This window comes from Hydra viridissima, unplaced genomic scaffold, assembly GCF_058129835.1.
Source record: "Hydra viridissima isolate aposymbiotic clone 2 unplaced genomic scaffold, HvirCarnegie_v1 scaffold_16, whole genome shotgun sequence".
NCBI classification, from domain to species: domain Eukaryota; kingdom Metazoa; phylum Cnidaria; class Hydrozoa; order Anthoathecata; family Hydridae; genus Hydra; species Hydra viridissima.
Window position 1 is genome coordinate 1,891,540 of NW_028324315.1, and position 17,788 is coordinate 1,909,327.

The 17,788-nt window shown below is 30.2% G+C and overlaps 1 pseudogene; it reads right to left on the minus strand.

Annotated features, from left to right (window-relative positions):
- Positions 1 to 12,702: 12,702 nt before the first annotated feature.
- On the minus strand, positions 12,703 to 16,986 carry LOC149877286 (uncharacterized; annotated as a pseudogene).
- Between the last annotated feature and the right edge of the window lie 802 nt (positions 16,987 to 17,788).

A 17,788-nucleotide genomic window follows, 5' to 3' on the forward strand; every position in this document is an offset into this window, starting at 1 on the left:
TGTCTTGCTTTTCGGTAACTAAAAAGAAAATGGAACTGGAATTGCTATTTCATTCTCAATTCATATCCGAATTCTGGTTATTCGAGACCCAAGTATTTAAGTCGCTGTTGAAAAAAGCTATGAACTGGTTTACAACTCAATTGAATTTATACTAACCCATTCACGTATCACGATCCCACGTATAAATATTGGTACAGAGAGGTCAACTTAATGGAAAAATCAACACGGGGTTTCAAAGTTAAAAATATAAAAATCTTAAGTTTATTTAACATGCATTTTTTGTTTAAGCGTTTACCAAAAATATTCCATTAGAGCTTTACTCTAATGGAATATTTTTGGTAAACTATCAGTTTGGATCTTTTAAATCTGTTGGAGTTTTATTTTATTGATTCTGATTGGCTGAATTAGCCGTTGAGTGATATAAAGGATGAAAACCATCATTTACAACTATGCAATAATTACAATATGTATATCTCCACAAGACACATCCAAAATGTCAGACAAACAGACTTTTCCACAAGACACATCCAAAATGTCTTAAAAATGGACTTTTTAAATTATTCAATAAAATCTGAAGTTCTTTAATATTATTTAAAAAGTTATTGGTAGAAATTATTCAATATTTTTTTGAACTTTGCTGAACGTTGTTATAAATAGATTGAGGAGAAAAGAGCTCCCCCCTTTTCTCCTCTTCCTATATACAACAGTGATAACTTGAGCTCCTTTGCTCTTTGAGTTTCTTTATCAATTTTTAAACAAATTGTTAAAACACGTTCAATGTTATAATTAAATTCAAATTTCTTCTTCACTCTTTCCAACGTGATCCTTACCCAGAACTTCAGTTTGAATAATTTCAACTTTGGTGTAGATTTCAAATGCTTCGTCATATTTACCCATGTGAGCCAGGCAGAGTGCTCTATTACGTTTTGAAATCAAAGTTGACGGGTGAAGGCTACCCAAAACTTCAGCTTGAATATTTTCAACTATAGAATTAATTTCAATAGCTTCATCATATTTAGCCATGCGAACTAAGCAGAGTGCTCTATTTTGTTTTGCAGTTAAAGGCAATGGTTGGTTACTTCCCAGAACCCAGAACTTTCCTAGATCTTCTATTTGAATTTTTTCAACTTCGGAGAAAATTTCAATTGCTTCATCATATTTACTCATGTGATCCAAACAGACTGCTGTAAAATCCTTTGTAGTTAAAGTCGACGGATGATGTTCCCCAGAACTTCTGTAATAGCTTTTTTAACTTTTATCGGAGTAAATTTTGATAGCTTCATCATATTTACCCACTTTATCCATACAACATGCTCTATTATGTTTTGTAATTAGAGTCGACGAATGATTTCTCCCTAAAACTTCTGTTTTGATTTTTTCAATTTCTTAGTAAATTTTAGCAGCTTCATCATATTTACCCATATGATCCAAGCAGAATGATCTTTTGTGTTTTGTTGTAAAAGTAGACCTCAGGTTGTTTTCATGAACTTTGTTTGAACTTTTTCAACTTCGGAGTAAATTTTAAAAGCTTTGTTATATTTACCCATGTTAGCCACGCAACTTGCTTTGTTATGTTTTGTTGAGAAAGTTGACGGATGATCGCTCCCAAGAACTTCTGTTTGAATTTTTTCAACTTCGAAGTAAATTTAAATAGCTTCTTCATAATTTACCCATGTTTTCAATACAATTCGCTCAATTATGTAAAGTTGACGGATGATTTCTTTCCAGAGTTTTGGTTCGGTTAATTTCAACTTCATTTAAAAAACGGACATCATAATGAAAAAGTTCAACAAATCATGAACTTCTTTTGCAAATTTCTCAAATTCTTTACAAACCTCTTATTCTTTTTCAGAAACATGTGAACTAAATATTTGCACCAATTGAATCCAAAATCAATGTGTTCTGTAAGGCTTGATAATTCCTTTTTTACAAAATCAATAAAAAATTTAAAATACTTTAATGAAATTTTCTAGCTTTTTTGAAATGTCTGACATGCTAACTGCGTGATTTCGTGCATGGAAAACTTGCGATGTGTATATTTATCGCTCTCTTGGTTAATAAGAGAAAAGTTCATCATGACTGCAATGGCATGTTTTATTTGGTAAGAATTTTTTTCGCCGATGAAAGTTGAAAGTTGTTTTATAAACTCTGGTGTTATGCTTTTTCCATCGCAATACGACAAACAATTCAAAATATCTAATGTTAAGATTTCTTTATTTATTTTTAATTTATTCAAAGCTATGCATATTGTGGTCACAACTGACTTAGTTTCCGCTTCGGCGGTAAACTCCTCAAATGAAGCTACCAGACTAGATTGATATATTTAAATATACTCTTTTGAGGAGACTTGCGTGTTGCTTATGCACTATTGCGGCAGAAAGTAAGTATGCACCCTACCCAAATCGTAAAAATAATAGTTTAATGTGGTATTTCTTATTTTTAGAAACATAATAGAAGCAATTGTTGCATTCTGTGAATTTACTTAATCAATATTCTTTGCACTTCCTGTTTACAATAGCAAGTGTGACTCATGTTGTGTAGTAAAAATTAAACTTTAAAGAGTTAACTTTGTATTGTTTAATTGTGCAAATTTTGAAGATTAATTGTTTTACAATGTTATAGTATTGTTATTATAATTAAGTTTTTAATAACAATTAACAAATAACTTTTTTTTATTGTCCTAAAAACCTTCAAAATGGTTCTGACCAGTTTTGACTTTAGGCCAAGTCATTAATAAATTATTATTATCCATTGTTGAGATGCATGTTGGGTTTTAGAGAATTTTTAGTTACAATTTGTTAGTTTAAGCTAATACTGATTAATTAATGTCTTTGGTTTTTCATTATTCATATTTGGCCATTTGTCTGATATATTTTGTGTAATTATTCATTTTTATATTTGAAGGTATGCCCAAATATCGTCGACTGACAACAGAAGAAAGACTTCGCGCAGTGTTCTTGGCAGAAACAGGTGCAAGTTTAAGAAAAATAGCCAGAGAACTTAAAGCAACACCAATGGGTATTAAGAAAATAATAGATAAACATATCGAAACTGGTTCAACAGCTGATAAGAGGCGATCTGGAAGACCAAAGAAAACAACTCCACACACTGACAGAGTGTTAGTTCGAATGTCCTTGCAGGATCGTAGACTCACTGCCCCTCAACTCAGTCGAAAACTTTCTGAAGAACATGGGGTTACTCTGGCAACTCGAACTGTACGTCAGCGCCTTCTGAAAGCAGGTCTTCGTGGATGTGTGGCTGCAAAGAAGCCACTGCTTTCAGCTACAAACGTTCGTCGACGATTGGCATTTGCCAAAGCACACAAAGACTTGACAGTAGATGATTGGAAACATGTCCTGTTCAGTGATGAAAGTTCTTTCGAGTTGTTCCTTAGTTCCAAACGAGTAATTGTGCAAAGAAGAGTTGGTGAAAAATTCAGTAAAAACTGTATTGCGCCAACTGTCAAGCATGGAGGAAAGAGTTTAATGATTTGGGGGTGTATGTCTGGCTATGGTCTTGGGCACCTTTATCGATGTACTGGAAGTATGAACCAACACCAGTACATTGATGTACTACAAAACACAATGTTTCCTTCTGCTAGTGCACTGTTTGGGCAACTTAACTCGTTCTTCTTTCAGCATGACAATGCACCATGCCACAAGGCCAAGACTGTCACAGATTTTCTTCGGCGTAATCAGGTGGCAGTACTTGATTGGCCTGCTCAGAGCCCGGACATGAATCCGATTGAAAATTTGTGGAGCGTTATGGCAAAGAACATTGAAGGAAAGAGGCCATCTAACTTGGATAGTCTTTGGTTAATTTTGCAAGATGCATGGAACAATATTGATGATGTTACAATTACTCGCCTGTTTGAGTCAATGCCAAACCGTATGAAACATGTTATTAAAGCGCGAGGTTACCATACTAAATATTGATCAAACTGCATGTTCTTGATACAGAGTGTTGTTTTTTATGATTCTGATAAATAAAAATTGTGTTTGCAACAATTTACAGTGTTTTTAATTGCTTAAAATAATAAATGTATGCAAAACTCAATGGTGTATACTTACTTTATGCCGCTATAGTAGATAATAGATGTTATGCGTTTTCCGTCGCAGCACAATAAACAGTTTTAAGTGTCTAATTCCAAAAGTTCTTTGTTCGGCAGTTTAGAAACGTATTTCGTAAACTTTTTAGCACTTCCGTCGTCGACGTTGTCAAAATGTATAATGTTTTTCCTGTTTTGTAGTAGTTATGAAGTTTGGCTGCTATCGTTTTAAGGCTAAGTTTATCTCCCTAGGAGTTTGTTGTAGATAATCCCAGTTGGGGGTTGAGATTGATTATAGACATATGTAAATTACTATTGTCTGCCTCTAGCCAGACTAAGTTGTTATAGCATTTGAGATTAACCGAAGCATATTTTTGAGCAAGCTAAGTTTTTCCAATACCTGACATTCCTGTTAAAATTAAAAACAATTTTCCTTACATCTGTAACTTGTTTCAGCAACCGTTCAACTATAAGCGAATAAGGTGAAAAGAAAAGACTGATGTTTTTTAAAAAGAAACGTCAAATAAAAAGTCGACCTTTAATCTCATCAAACTTGTTTTCGACCTTGTCAGTTTTATTTTCTCTATGGCCAACTTGCCTACAATATAAATAGCTCCTGGATATTAAAGGAAGTAAGAAATGAGTTTAGTCAGGAAAAAGTAAGATCTGCTGGTGGGCTTTAAGGTTCTTATCTTGAGGAACATCGTCTAAAGATCTTGCAAAGATAATTATTTGCTATAAAAGGTTTAGAAACTCCATATCCTTCTGACTTTTTACAATATAAAAAAAATAATCTCGAACTGTAAAAATGGAACAAACGACTCTGAGTTTTTCTCTCTTCCATTCAAATAACTTACTTCGTTTGTTCCTTTTATTTTGGCGCCTTCTCCACATTCGTCACATTTTCTACGTTTTCTTGCCTTGATAGGATGACGTCTTCAATATTTTTTGTTTTTTAATATTATCAGTGTACTAAAAACATTAAAAATTTAGTTTAATAATGTAAATATTTGTTTTATAATATTATAATAAAAGCTTTTACAGCAATATTTTAATATAAAAGTTATACCGTAATAATACTATAAGAATAATAAAGATTTAGCAATTATATTCTAATGACAATATTACAATAATAATATTATAACAGCATAATTACAATAACAATAATTTAGTAATAATACTGTAATAATAATATATAATACTTAAGTTTTAATAATGATATTATAATTAATATTATAAATATATTTCAGTTAAATTATCTAAAAAAAAAAAAAAAAATGACAATCTTTTTAAAAATTTCAAAAGTTCGGAATTATTAAAAGATTAAAAATCACGGGCAAAAAATTTCAACTTCACAATTAAAACATAAATTTTATAAATTTTATAAATGAGTTATAAATTAATTTTATGAATTAAGTTTGTAGTTTAGAGTTGTTATGAGTGGGCATGGTAGAACAAGATGGAACTGCTGTAGATCCAAAGATAAAGGCGAAAAGCGTAAAAACCGAAGGATACATGCGATATATTATTTTTAACAATAAACAAATGACGACTCTATCAGAGTTTAGAGCTTCGCTATTAAAATCTTAAGCTGTATAAATGATAGTTTACAAAAGTACTGTAAATTACTTCTTTGAGCGAGAATTTAATACAAACAAATTAGTTTCTAAACATACTCTGAATTGGAGCGAAATTAATAATAAAAGTATTAGAAAATGATTGCTGAAAAAAATAAAAAAATAACCGACTTTTAGCAGAGAAGGTAGGCAAATTAAACCGAAACCTATTCATTCCGTAAACAAACTTTGGAAAATTAGTTGTTTTTTTAATGATATTGTTAAGAATATTCTGATAACATTACAAAATTAATGATATAAATATTTTAATTATAGCATTTATAATAATAACGTTATGATATTAATATTCTAATAAATGATACAAAACTAATGCTATGATCATAGTAATACAATAAAAATATATTTAAATAATAATATTCTTATATAATATAATTAAATATAATAATAGTATTATTATAATATAGTATTATTCGTATTATAATAGCAATATTCAAATAACAGCATAATAACAAAAATATTATGATAATGATATTTTAGTAGTAATATAATAATAATATTAAAATACTATATAAGTTTTAATGATACTATAAATATATTTCAGTTAAATTATCAAAGAGAAAAAGACTCAAGACTTTTTGAAACTTCTTTCAAAAGTGTTGAATTGTTAAAAGTCTAAATTTGCTTTTAAAAATTTTAGATTGAAAATTAAATAATTTTTTAAGTGATAATTTTATACTAATAAATCAGTTTAAAAAAATAATTTATAATTCAAAAAATAATTTGATAAACAAACTCTGAATAGGAACAAATATAGTAAGAGAATTAGTGATAAAGTGCTGGGGGAAAAAAAATGCTACGCTAATAATGAGCAGGCAAGTTAGGCGAATTAAGACAAAGCAAATACATCCCATAAACATACTTTGGGGTTTAATGGGCCAACCTTTAACACCATATGGTATAGCTACCAAAGAAGTCCGTTCGGCCATCAAAACCATTAAAATGAGCTTTTCTACAATCAGAAACTCAGACCACCAGATCTCAATAACAACCATGAAAGACAACTCAAAAGAACATAATTTTAATCCATGCAAAACTTCTTTATAACACAAGACCACTTCTGAATTGATACGATATTAAGAACAGTTGCAAGAGTTCTTCGATTAATAAATGCTTTCAGCTTTCCATCTGCTATTTCCCAAGTAAAACCAACGGGCAACGCAAAAATAAGTAAGCAAGTTACAAATACGTTTCAAAGCTGTTAAATTCATGGTGAAGATTACTAAACGTCTCAAAGTTCGAATGACGAAGTCCCTTTCGGTTAACATATTTGATGAATAAAAATTACCTCAATCCTAAAATACTCAATGTTAGATGTTAGAGCATCGGAATATGAAGGGAGTATATATCCCAAGGGTTAAAAAGCTCAAACTTCTCAAAGAAATAGTTTTAGCTCAAACTTTTTCCTTAATCTTCTAAAAAAAAAATGCAGTTTTATCACATTTAAAAAAAAAAACATTTTTTATAAAAAGGAAATATTTCGGTGAATGGAACTTTTTCAGCCAGACCAGGACTTGTATCTTTCCCAGCTTTATAGGTTTTGGCGGGGGTCGTACAATAAAGAAAAGCATTTACCACCGAACGAGAATTAACATTAAATTTCTTAAACAACTCATGATTATGGCGAAACCTTAAAGGCTTTAAGCAAAGTTCACAATTTAGTTACTAAGAAGAAGACACTTTTGTAAAAGTGAATTAAAAAATTAAAAACTTACACTTTGAGAAACCATGCTTATTTTCTTATCTATTTATATTTCCACATATGTTAACTACCACCTTGACATTCTATGTTTTATTTGATACGTTTTTTTTTTATTGACAAACTTTTATTTTGTAAGGGATTTCTTTCTTGTTTTATTACATAAACTCGATCATGTTATTTGATTAACAAGCTGCTTCGATTAACTTTTTGTTGTTGAAGTTTTGTTGCAATTTTTTCATCTTTCAGTATTAACAAAGTTAACCAGATTTTTTTGAAATTGGATAAAACACAGTTTTCTGAATTCACATCAATACATTGATTGGTTTCAACAACAGGCAAAATAAATGTCTATACGTTCGTATTTAGCGTTGACAAAGTAAGATAATTTCTTGATGAAAAGTGCTTCATTAAAATGACTGCTGAAAAAAACAAAGCATGCTAATTATTTTTTAGCTTTAATGAACTCATGCAACTTCTGATTGGACATTACACACTTTGAAAAGCAAGTAAATAATTCAACGAGAAACCAGAAAACTTTTTGAAATTCTACAAATAACAAAGTTGGAAAACTAAACTCTTCCAATAAAAAAATAAGTTGATTATTTATTCATCATTCATCTCGCTCATCCTTCTAATGTTTCTTAAGTTTATGGTATCGATCAATAATCTAATTCATCAAATAAGAGTAACGATAACAACGTCAATTTAGATGACTCAGATATAAAGTATAATATATTACCACTTCAAAGACATTTTTACATGTATTTACGCATTTCAACCATTTTGCGTATGTAAACTGAAATGCACAAGTACAGATGATTTTGTAAGAACTATTTTAAGTGATTTATTTTTGATAATCTTAGCATAATTGCTCAACGTTTGTGAGCGCTGAAAACATAAAAGTTAAAAAGAAAAATACTTTTTTGTCGTAACCCTAAGAAACCCAAATAAAGAATCCAGAAAATAAAACCAAAAAATGAACCCAAAATATGAACTCAAAATATGAACCCAAAATATGAACCCAAAATATGAACCCAAAATATGAACCCAAAATATGAACCCAAAAAATGGATTCAAAAAATGAACCCAAAAAATGAAATTAAAAAATGAACTCAAAAAATGAACCCAAATAATAAACCCCGAAAAAACCCTTTAACAACTTAGTGTGGCTAGTGGCAGACTGCAGTAAAATATGCATTTTATGTTCATAATGCTTTATTTTCTTCTATATTTTCAATATTCTTAAACAAAATCACTAAGTATAAAATAATAAGCCCTAAGCATCTGCGTCTCGTTATTTTTTTATTCAAGACGAGACGAGACGATGATATCCGGGACACACTTTTTAAATTCCGAAAGAAAATTTTATGTCCCGGTTTATAATTTTATTCCGGGACAGTTTATTCGTCAATTTTTTCCGGGACATTTCTCGTCTTGTTATGGTTGTTCCGGTTCATATCGAGAAAAAGATTCCGAGACGCAGACCCTTAATAAGCCCTAAAGGTAAAGTAATACGTTTTCAATATTTTTGATATTTTTATTCACAAAAGAAATCTGAAATATTGAAGGTACAGTTATCAAGTTCTAAATAATAAAATATAATAAAATATGAAAGTTTGTTAATTTCATAACTATCAACACACTTTCGCACCTACTTTTTATTTGGTCACTCTATGAATAATTTGCTTCATTGAACATTTATATATAGTATATGTAAATACATATAGATATAGAAACTTCCTCTCCGCAAGACGCATTATGCTTTATAAACCAAAGCATCAAAACAGAGAGCGAAAAAATACAAAAAAATAATCGCCAAACATTTAAGATAATACCCTTTCGCCCTTCATCAATCTATTATCTAGAAAAACCTCTCGCATGTTTCCTGAAAAGAGTATATTGAAATATATCGTTCTAATCCGATAATTTCCCAGCAATCCTTTAACTTTTTCAATTGTAACAACAGTTAACAGTTTTAAATAAATTACAAACGAACAAGGAGTTCTTCTCATTAGATGTTTAGGATTATTGTATTGCGATTATTGCGACAGTAGAGTTTTTAAAACAAGTTTTAAAACCAGGATGAAATGGGTAAGTATAACAATGTCATAAAAATTTACTCCGAAGTTGAAAAACGGAGAACAGAAGTTCTAGGAAGCAACCATCCGTTAATTCTAACTACAAAACATAATATGGCAAGTTGCATGCGTGGCTTGCTATTGAAAGGTGCTCCTAAATTGAAAAAATTAGAACAGAAGTTATGGGATGCAATCATCCGTCGACTTAAACTACAAACTACTATAGAGTAGTCTGTTTGGATCACCTGGGTAAACTTGATGAAGCTCCAATCCATAGGAAAGATGGCCAAGAAACTCTTTATGAGTAGGCACATAACCAGAAATGTTGTTAAATACGAGCTGAAGATTAAGTCTTGAGCCAAACGAGTTTAGAGAAGTAAGAAAATTTTCTCCATCCTTAAGAAAGGTCAACAAATAATTTTGTTCTTAGATGAAAAACTTTTTACGATAGATATCTCAAATAGCAGGACTGATTGCTACATTAGCACCTCAAAGCCAGAAGAAGTTCCAGAAACCGTTTGGTTAAAGTTCAGGACGAAACATCCTGCTTCTGTGATGATGTTTAGAATAGTGAGCTCCAATAGCCTTTGACAAAACCACAATGACGTCAAACCTAACGAAGCTACGGTTAAAGATTACGAGAAAAATAGAAAAAGATGAATAAAATATTTATTCTAACTTGAAATTGAAATCTTATTTTGCATAAGAAAAACCGATGAAGGTTTCGAAAAGACAGAGGTGGGGGTGGGGGGTGGTGGTGGTTGTAAGAATATGGTAAAGAGCTTTATAATATATAGGTTGCATACACGTTATAATCGGCTATGATAAACAAAAATCAATTAGTTTTTTCGAAGACACATGCAGCAAATTTTAAAATATTAATGCAATACACAAAAATTTTCTTAGAATTTACACAAAAAAATGTCTTTTTGAATTCAAAAAACTGCATTTGTGTGTTCTTTTGTAGCTATCGATGACGGCTAAATGGAGTCGTACAAAACTACGTAACGCAGTGATCAGCATAGTTTTTGATAGACCACAATACATTGCAAGCATCATGTTCTTTATAGAATCATCAAACATAAGTTACACTATTACAACTTTGTCAACAAAACCACTCTCAACTGCTCTTTTATTCCCAACGCGTTACAGGAAGCCCTGTTTTCTAGACAGTCAAAGTCAAGATAAATCAAACGTTGTATGTTCATCTGATGTAAGTTCATCTGCAGCTATGAAGTGCTTTATAAAGGATTGGAATTTGCTAACCCTGACACTTGGAGAAGCAACTATTAAAGATTTAAAATATTTAAACTGAAGTGTTACTAAAACTCAATAACCCATTCTCATCACTATTCATCTCTTGATTAAGCTCTTCTTCTTCACAGCAATCAAGAGAACTATGATTACACGAAATGTTTTCTGTAAACATTCAGCATAGATCTTTTGGACCTTCTGGATCTGTTGGATTTTTTTGTAATTGTAATGTGCTGAATTAGTATTTAAATGGCAACTGACATTTACAACTGTACAATAGTTACCAAAAGTATATTTCGTTAATGCTCTTCCCAAACTTTGGGCTTGTCATAAAAAAACATATATTTAATTCATGAGCCGATTGTTATATTTTCTTTCATATTATTCAAAAACTTCGTCTTAAAATGATTCAAATGTCAACAATTTTAAATTTTCCTTACTAAACTTTATTGAATCTAAAAAAAAGGAGAAAAGAGGGGGAGCTTGAGTGTTTAGGAATTTATTTTCTAAACTTAACGTGGTTGGTTTTAAACAAAACGTTTATAGAACTTTTGATTTCAAAAAACAGTTCGATGGCTTTATCATACTTACACACGTGATCATACTTACGCACGTGATCCTTGCAAAGCGCTTTTTAGTGTTTTGTAGTAAAAGTTGACAGGTTATCGCTTCATAGAACATTTGCTCTCAATTTTTCATCCTCAGAGAAAAAGTCAACTGCTTCATGATACTGTGAGGAGGGAAAATGAGAAAATTATAAACATTATTTTTAAGCTTTTACCCAACTCAAACATGTAACATTTGATAGAACGAAAGAGCGAGTCAGCCAAAACACCTGTTAAACTACATGAAAAATGAATAAGTCCCACCATTAATGTTTAAAACTGTTTTTGCAAACACGACTTGAAATACAATGACATGAGTTTAATTAGTTAAGTTCTCGAAAGTTCTGTAGCCATTCTGAGACAAAGACAAATCAAAAGAAAACTTGTAAAACCTGTTTTAAAGAATAATGACTCAGAAGTTGAAACAAAAGTGCTAAACGAACTTGAAGAAAAAGAAATCTATTGTCTGTGCGAGAATTCAAAATAACATCTGCGGACAGATAGAAGAGGAACGGTTGAGAAAATCTCACAGTTTTGGGGGGAGATTTTTGGGGAGATTTTATAAAGAGTCTTATTTTCTGAGATTTTCTGAGTATTAAGAAAGAGTTTTAAGAGGTTTTGAGTAATTCTCCTTACAAGAGAATCTTATGAAAAAACAATTTTGAAGATTTCAAAAGGAATCTTGAGAAAAAATTTTTTGAAGATTTAAAGAGAATTTTATGAGAAGATATTATGGAAATATTAAAGAGAATCTTATGAGAAGAGTTGATATGAAAAGATACTTGAGTGACTTTAAATATGCGTTATTAACTGTATTAATTTATTGTAATTTGTATAAGTTAATATTAAGAGAATATTTATTGATGAGAAATATTTAAGAATATTTATTAAGCAAAATAAGTATGAGAAGAAAAAACAGTAGTGAGCATTTTTGTTTTTGTTTGGATTTCGATTTATGCAATATCATTATTATTATTATATGTGTTAATAATTGTTATTGAAAAGTCTGACGCTCCTACCGCGCTCCTATAACATCTGCGCTACACACTAACATTCTTACCATACCTTACATATACTACGATTGTACTACTATCACACTCGCATCGCTGGTGTCTCACTATCTACGACACTCTAAATCACACTAAAATATGTAACAAAAAAGTATTAACCATCCCCCCCTCACAGTAAATTAGTAACATAAAAATAAAAAAAAACTCGCCCTCACAATACCTACCAACATGATCCAGGCTATGGGCTGTATTATGTTTTGTAGTCAGAGTCAACGGGTGATTGTTACCTAGAACATCGGTTTGTATATTTTAACTTTAGAAAAAATTTCAGAGGCATCATCATTTTTACCCATATTTGAGAGGCATTTTGGTCAGTTACGTTTTGTAGCTAATGTCGACGGATGAATGCTCCCCAGAACTTCTGTTTCAATTTTTTCAACTTTGGAGAAAATTTTAATACCCTCTTCATATTTACCCATGGTATCCATGCATATCGCTCTATTATGTTTTGTAGTTAAAGTCGAAAGGTGATTGCTCCCCAGAACTTCTGTTTGAGTTTTTTCAACTTCGGAGAGAATTTTATAGGCTAACTCGTTTTTACCCATTTCACGCAAGCAGATTGCTTTACTTTGTTTTGTATTTAAAGTCGAAAGATGATTGCTCCCCAGAGCTTCAATTTTTTCAACTTCGGAGAGAATTTCAATAGCTAACTCGTATTTACCCTTTTTCACACAAGCAATTCGCTCTACTCTGATTCGCAACTAAAGTTGAACGATGTTTAATATTTCATTTATAATATTTAATATTTCAGCACATCTAATTTTAAAAGTTTCACCTAAAAGGTTTTTGCATTCAAAATCTAAAAAATTTTTTGTAAATAGTTGTTGACATCTTCTTCATTATGATACTCATTAAAAATGTTTTATAAATATTTCTAATTAATTTAATTCAATATTGGTAATTTGTGAATTTTTACAAAGTATAAAGTTATATTAATTTACATTTTTTTACTTTTAACATTTCTTTATCTTTTTATTCATTTATAATTCTGTATTGCTTTATATTCACAAATTTAAATAAAAAATACTTTTAATTTTGAATATATAAATGTACTAATAAAATAGTAACTACAATAAAATAAGAATCGTGAAAAAAAATTTTTTTTTTCGTTTTTCTGAACATACAAAGGATGAGTAAAAATGTTTATTACAAGTGTTACGGCGAACTCATTTCGCGAGGTTAAAATCATTTTGTTCGATCTCCAGTTTTAAATGTTGGGAGAAAATGAGTTGTTAATTTTAGTAAGCAATGATTACTTTTAAAATACATTTTATTTTTAATTTTTTGCTGAACAACTCGTTCAAATATAAATCATTTAAAGCAAAAGTTATTATTTCTTTAAAAAGTAAAGCTAATACTTTAAGTAATTTTTACTTTTCGAAAAAAATCAAAAACTTTCTTCCAACGTTTAAATTGGAAGATGGAACAAAATAATTCTAACCTCACGATTTGTAAATTGATAAATCTTGCTTTCCAATTTTGAAAATGACCGCAAAAATGGCTATTGAAAGTATGATTGAGGATTACGAGAAAAACAGAAAAAAGGAAAAGATACTCCCAGTTGAATTAGAAAATTTATTTTATATAAACAAAGTAGAAGTAGGATTCTAGTGAGAAAACAACACAGAACTTTATAATGCATAAGTTGAAAATATGTTATAATCGGCAATAATCATTTCAAAATCAATATTTTTGCTTCTCTAAGTCAATTGCAGGAATGTTTAACGCCATTAAACAAAAAACAAAAAGTTAATTAGTATTAACACCAAAAGGTATCTCTTTTAACCAAGAAAAACGCATTTAGATGTGCTGATCAAGCTTTCGGTGGGATGAATATTCGCAAATCAACACAACATGTGTTTTGTGAGATATGTTTAGAAGTGAAGAAGCGAAGCATTTAATAAAACCAATTCGACAAGAAGGAGAATGCTTGAAGAAACGATCATGCGATCATGTGACACCACAACTGTGAATATTGGACGCCTAAGTGGAATCGTGTAAGACTACACAAAAAGATGATCAGCTGAGTTTTTGATAAACCACAAAACATTTCTTACCGACATCATGTTCTTTATAGAGTCATCAAGCATGAGTCCAGCTATTACAACTCAATTTTGTCAACAAAATTCACTTTAAACTATAGATGTGTTGTAGGGTGTTTCAAAAAAAAAGTCATATCTGAAAAAAAAGAGCCCTAGCTGATCATCTGCCCAGACCATGATTTAGTGGTTAGGGTTTTTTTAATTTTTATTTTTGAAAATCCTAAGGGTCACTCCAGGGGGTAACAGGGACAATTTTTAAAAGAGTTTGGAGGAAGTCTTAACATTAAAATTTTTAATCTTTTTTTTTTATATTTCTGTTTGTAAAGACCTAGTTAATCTAAATATAACGGGTTTATTCTAGGAAATAACAAAAAGAGAGGGCCTGGGAATGAATGATAAGGGAATGATTAAATATTTTTTGTAATGAAATATTCAATACCAAATGGTTTTTTCTGAAACTAAAAAAAAAAAATTTATAAAACTACAAAAAACTTCAAACCCAATGTAAAATTTGTTTTAAATTGAAATACAGTAATCCTAGTAAATTTATGATCATCTTTATTACAGCTATCTATTAAAAACAAGCAACATTTCAAATTAAAAACAGATTAAAAATTTGCTTAACAAAAAAATATAAAATAAAAAACTAGATTTTTCTTTTGCTTTTTCTGTTTTTCTTGTAATCATTTGTAAAGAGAAGGGTGTCCTACCTTTTCTCCTCAGAATATGCTCTGTTTATTAGGTCTTGAACTAATTTTACCGCCCTCTCAGAGCAGTCATTAACAACATTAAGTCCAATTACTGTTGCTCTAAATTCTAGATAAAAATTATTGAATTTCCTAAATTCTGGTGGTGTTTTCATCCATTGAGTTTCTGCTTTTCCATGTCTAAGCATATCAAAAACTAGCCCCGACTTGCCTGTTATTAATGGAGCTAAACTAGGAGGCTTATCTTTACTAAATAGTATAAACCTTTTCCCATGAATCTTGAATGGTGAACTGGTCCCGGTAAATGAAATTTAAACCTATTTGAAGATAGAACCATTAAAGTAAGTTCAGCTAGCTCATGGTAATCTTTTCTAACATTTCCATCCTAATAAATTTTAAATATATCTTTAATTTGTTACAATTGTTTCTTTTAAATATTTAGAATAAATAGACATAAACGAAATCAAAATTATAATAGCACCTTTTTAAAGATCTTTAAATTGATCGCATTAGTTTAAAACTGAATAGCAGCTAGTTATTGATTATATATTCATGCTCCAGGTGGTATTATAATAACCACCTGGTATTATTAGTCTTTTCAGCTCCTTAGTTTTAGTATCTATACAGTTACAATTTTTTTTCAGAAATTCAAATAGTTTGTTTTCTGGACCAGAAGTTTCCCTGCTAGGGTAAATCTTCCAGAAATGAGTTATGTGTCGCTCAACTACATGGTGTTTACATGCAATCAGCAACAATGGGCGTTGAATTTGTTGAACTAATCTCATGCAAGTACCTTGCCATCTTCCTGTATTTGCTGAAGTTGTGTCGAAGCAGAGACATTTGACTTTATCTCCTAATCCAAAAAACTCCATTAATTCAAAAATAGCTTGCTTTTAATTAACCCCAGAACTAAACTCTATTGGAGGAATGCCAAGTAGTTCTAATTTGCCATCAATCCTTAACAAAACTGCAATTCTATCTTTTTTTAATTGCTTTCCTTCCGTCAACTCATTTACTATTTTTCCATCAAAGTGTATGGTCATTAGTGAATCTGATGATACAACACTGCTTTTTATATATTCCTTTGTTTCTGTTACTCCAGCAGATATTATGTTCTCTGCAGCTCTCTAAGATGCAAATTTAGAGCACTTAAATTTTGCTACAAAACCACCAGCCATGACAATAACACTAATAATCAAAGCTGTATGTTGGTAGGGTGTTATACCCTCTCCCACTGCTGTATGAGTGGTAGACTGAAATATATTTTTAGGAAGAAGAACAGAATTTTGAGTATTAGGAATCTCGTTAAATTCAAAGTCGATATCTGTTTCCTGGCCTAAATCGTCGCTAGTGCAACTAGAAGAACTTAGATAATTTAAACCATTTTTATCTAACTCTACACATAGCTCTTTTTCTAAATTTGATTTGCTTCTTTTATTTCTTCCTACAGAATACTCATATCTTTTATCTTTTCCTCCAAGACTTCCTTTCCTTTCCCAAAGCTGGTCTTTTAAGAAAGAAATATCTTCTTCCTTGTCTTTCACTTTTCTCATCTTATCTTTTAATATTTCCTCAAACATAACAAGAGGATGTTTTCCAATCCAAAATACTTTATTCATTTGTTCTTCAAATAAATGTCATTTTTTTTACTTCAGTAGGATTTGTTCTTTTTCTTTTATCTTTTAATTTCATCCTTTAACAATTTCTCAACTTTATTCCTTTAAAAAATATTATATTTGCTTGTATAAAGAATTATGGATTAAACTGATTTAGAGTCCAATGATAAAACTTACCTTAGCTTTTGTATTGTAAGCACTTTAAGTCCACCACGTATCCAAGGACCCATTAGTTTAGATAATATGCAGCAGTCAGACTGATCAACTGGGCAGTTAGGTATGAAAGAGGAACTTTTGTTAGAACAACCTACTAAGCACTTAAATTTTGCTTCACATTTTAATTTTCGTAGAAAGAGATAATATTGAATTACCTCTTTAGCAGTTGCAAATTTCTTTGCTGAAAGTTTTATGATAAATTTTTTAACTAAAAATATTTCATCCAATCTATTACTTCTAACTTTTTTTTTCGGTGGCATTTTTTTATTTTTAATCTGAATAACAAAGTTTTATGTAACATATATTTCAATAAAACATATTATTTACTGAAAAGATTTAAAATTTTATTTAAAAAAAAATGTATAAGTACAGCGTAAAAATATTTGTTTTTGTTATATATTTATGGATTTTGGGGTTTTTGTTATATGTTTATGGATTTTGGGGTTTTTGTTATATATTTATGGATTTTGGGGTTTTTTAAAACAGTTTTTAGAAATTTTTTTTTGAGAATTGAGCCCGTTTTATTTAGACTAACTAGGTCTTTAAAAACAGAAATATGAAAAAAAAATTTGAAAATTTTAATGTTAAGACTTCCTCCAAACTCTTTTAAAAATGGTACAAAACGCTATAAAAATTGCCACTTTTACCCCCTGGAGGGACCCTTAGGATTTTCAAAAATCTTAAGACTAAATCATGGCCTGGGCAGATGATAAGCTAGGGCTCTTATTTTTTTTCAGACATGACGTTTTTTTTGAAACACCCTAATGTGTAGATGTAATAATTAAATGTGGCGTGCAAAATGTGAAAACATACTGC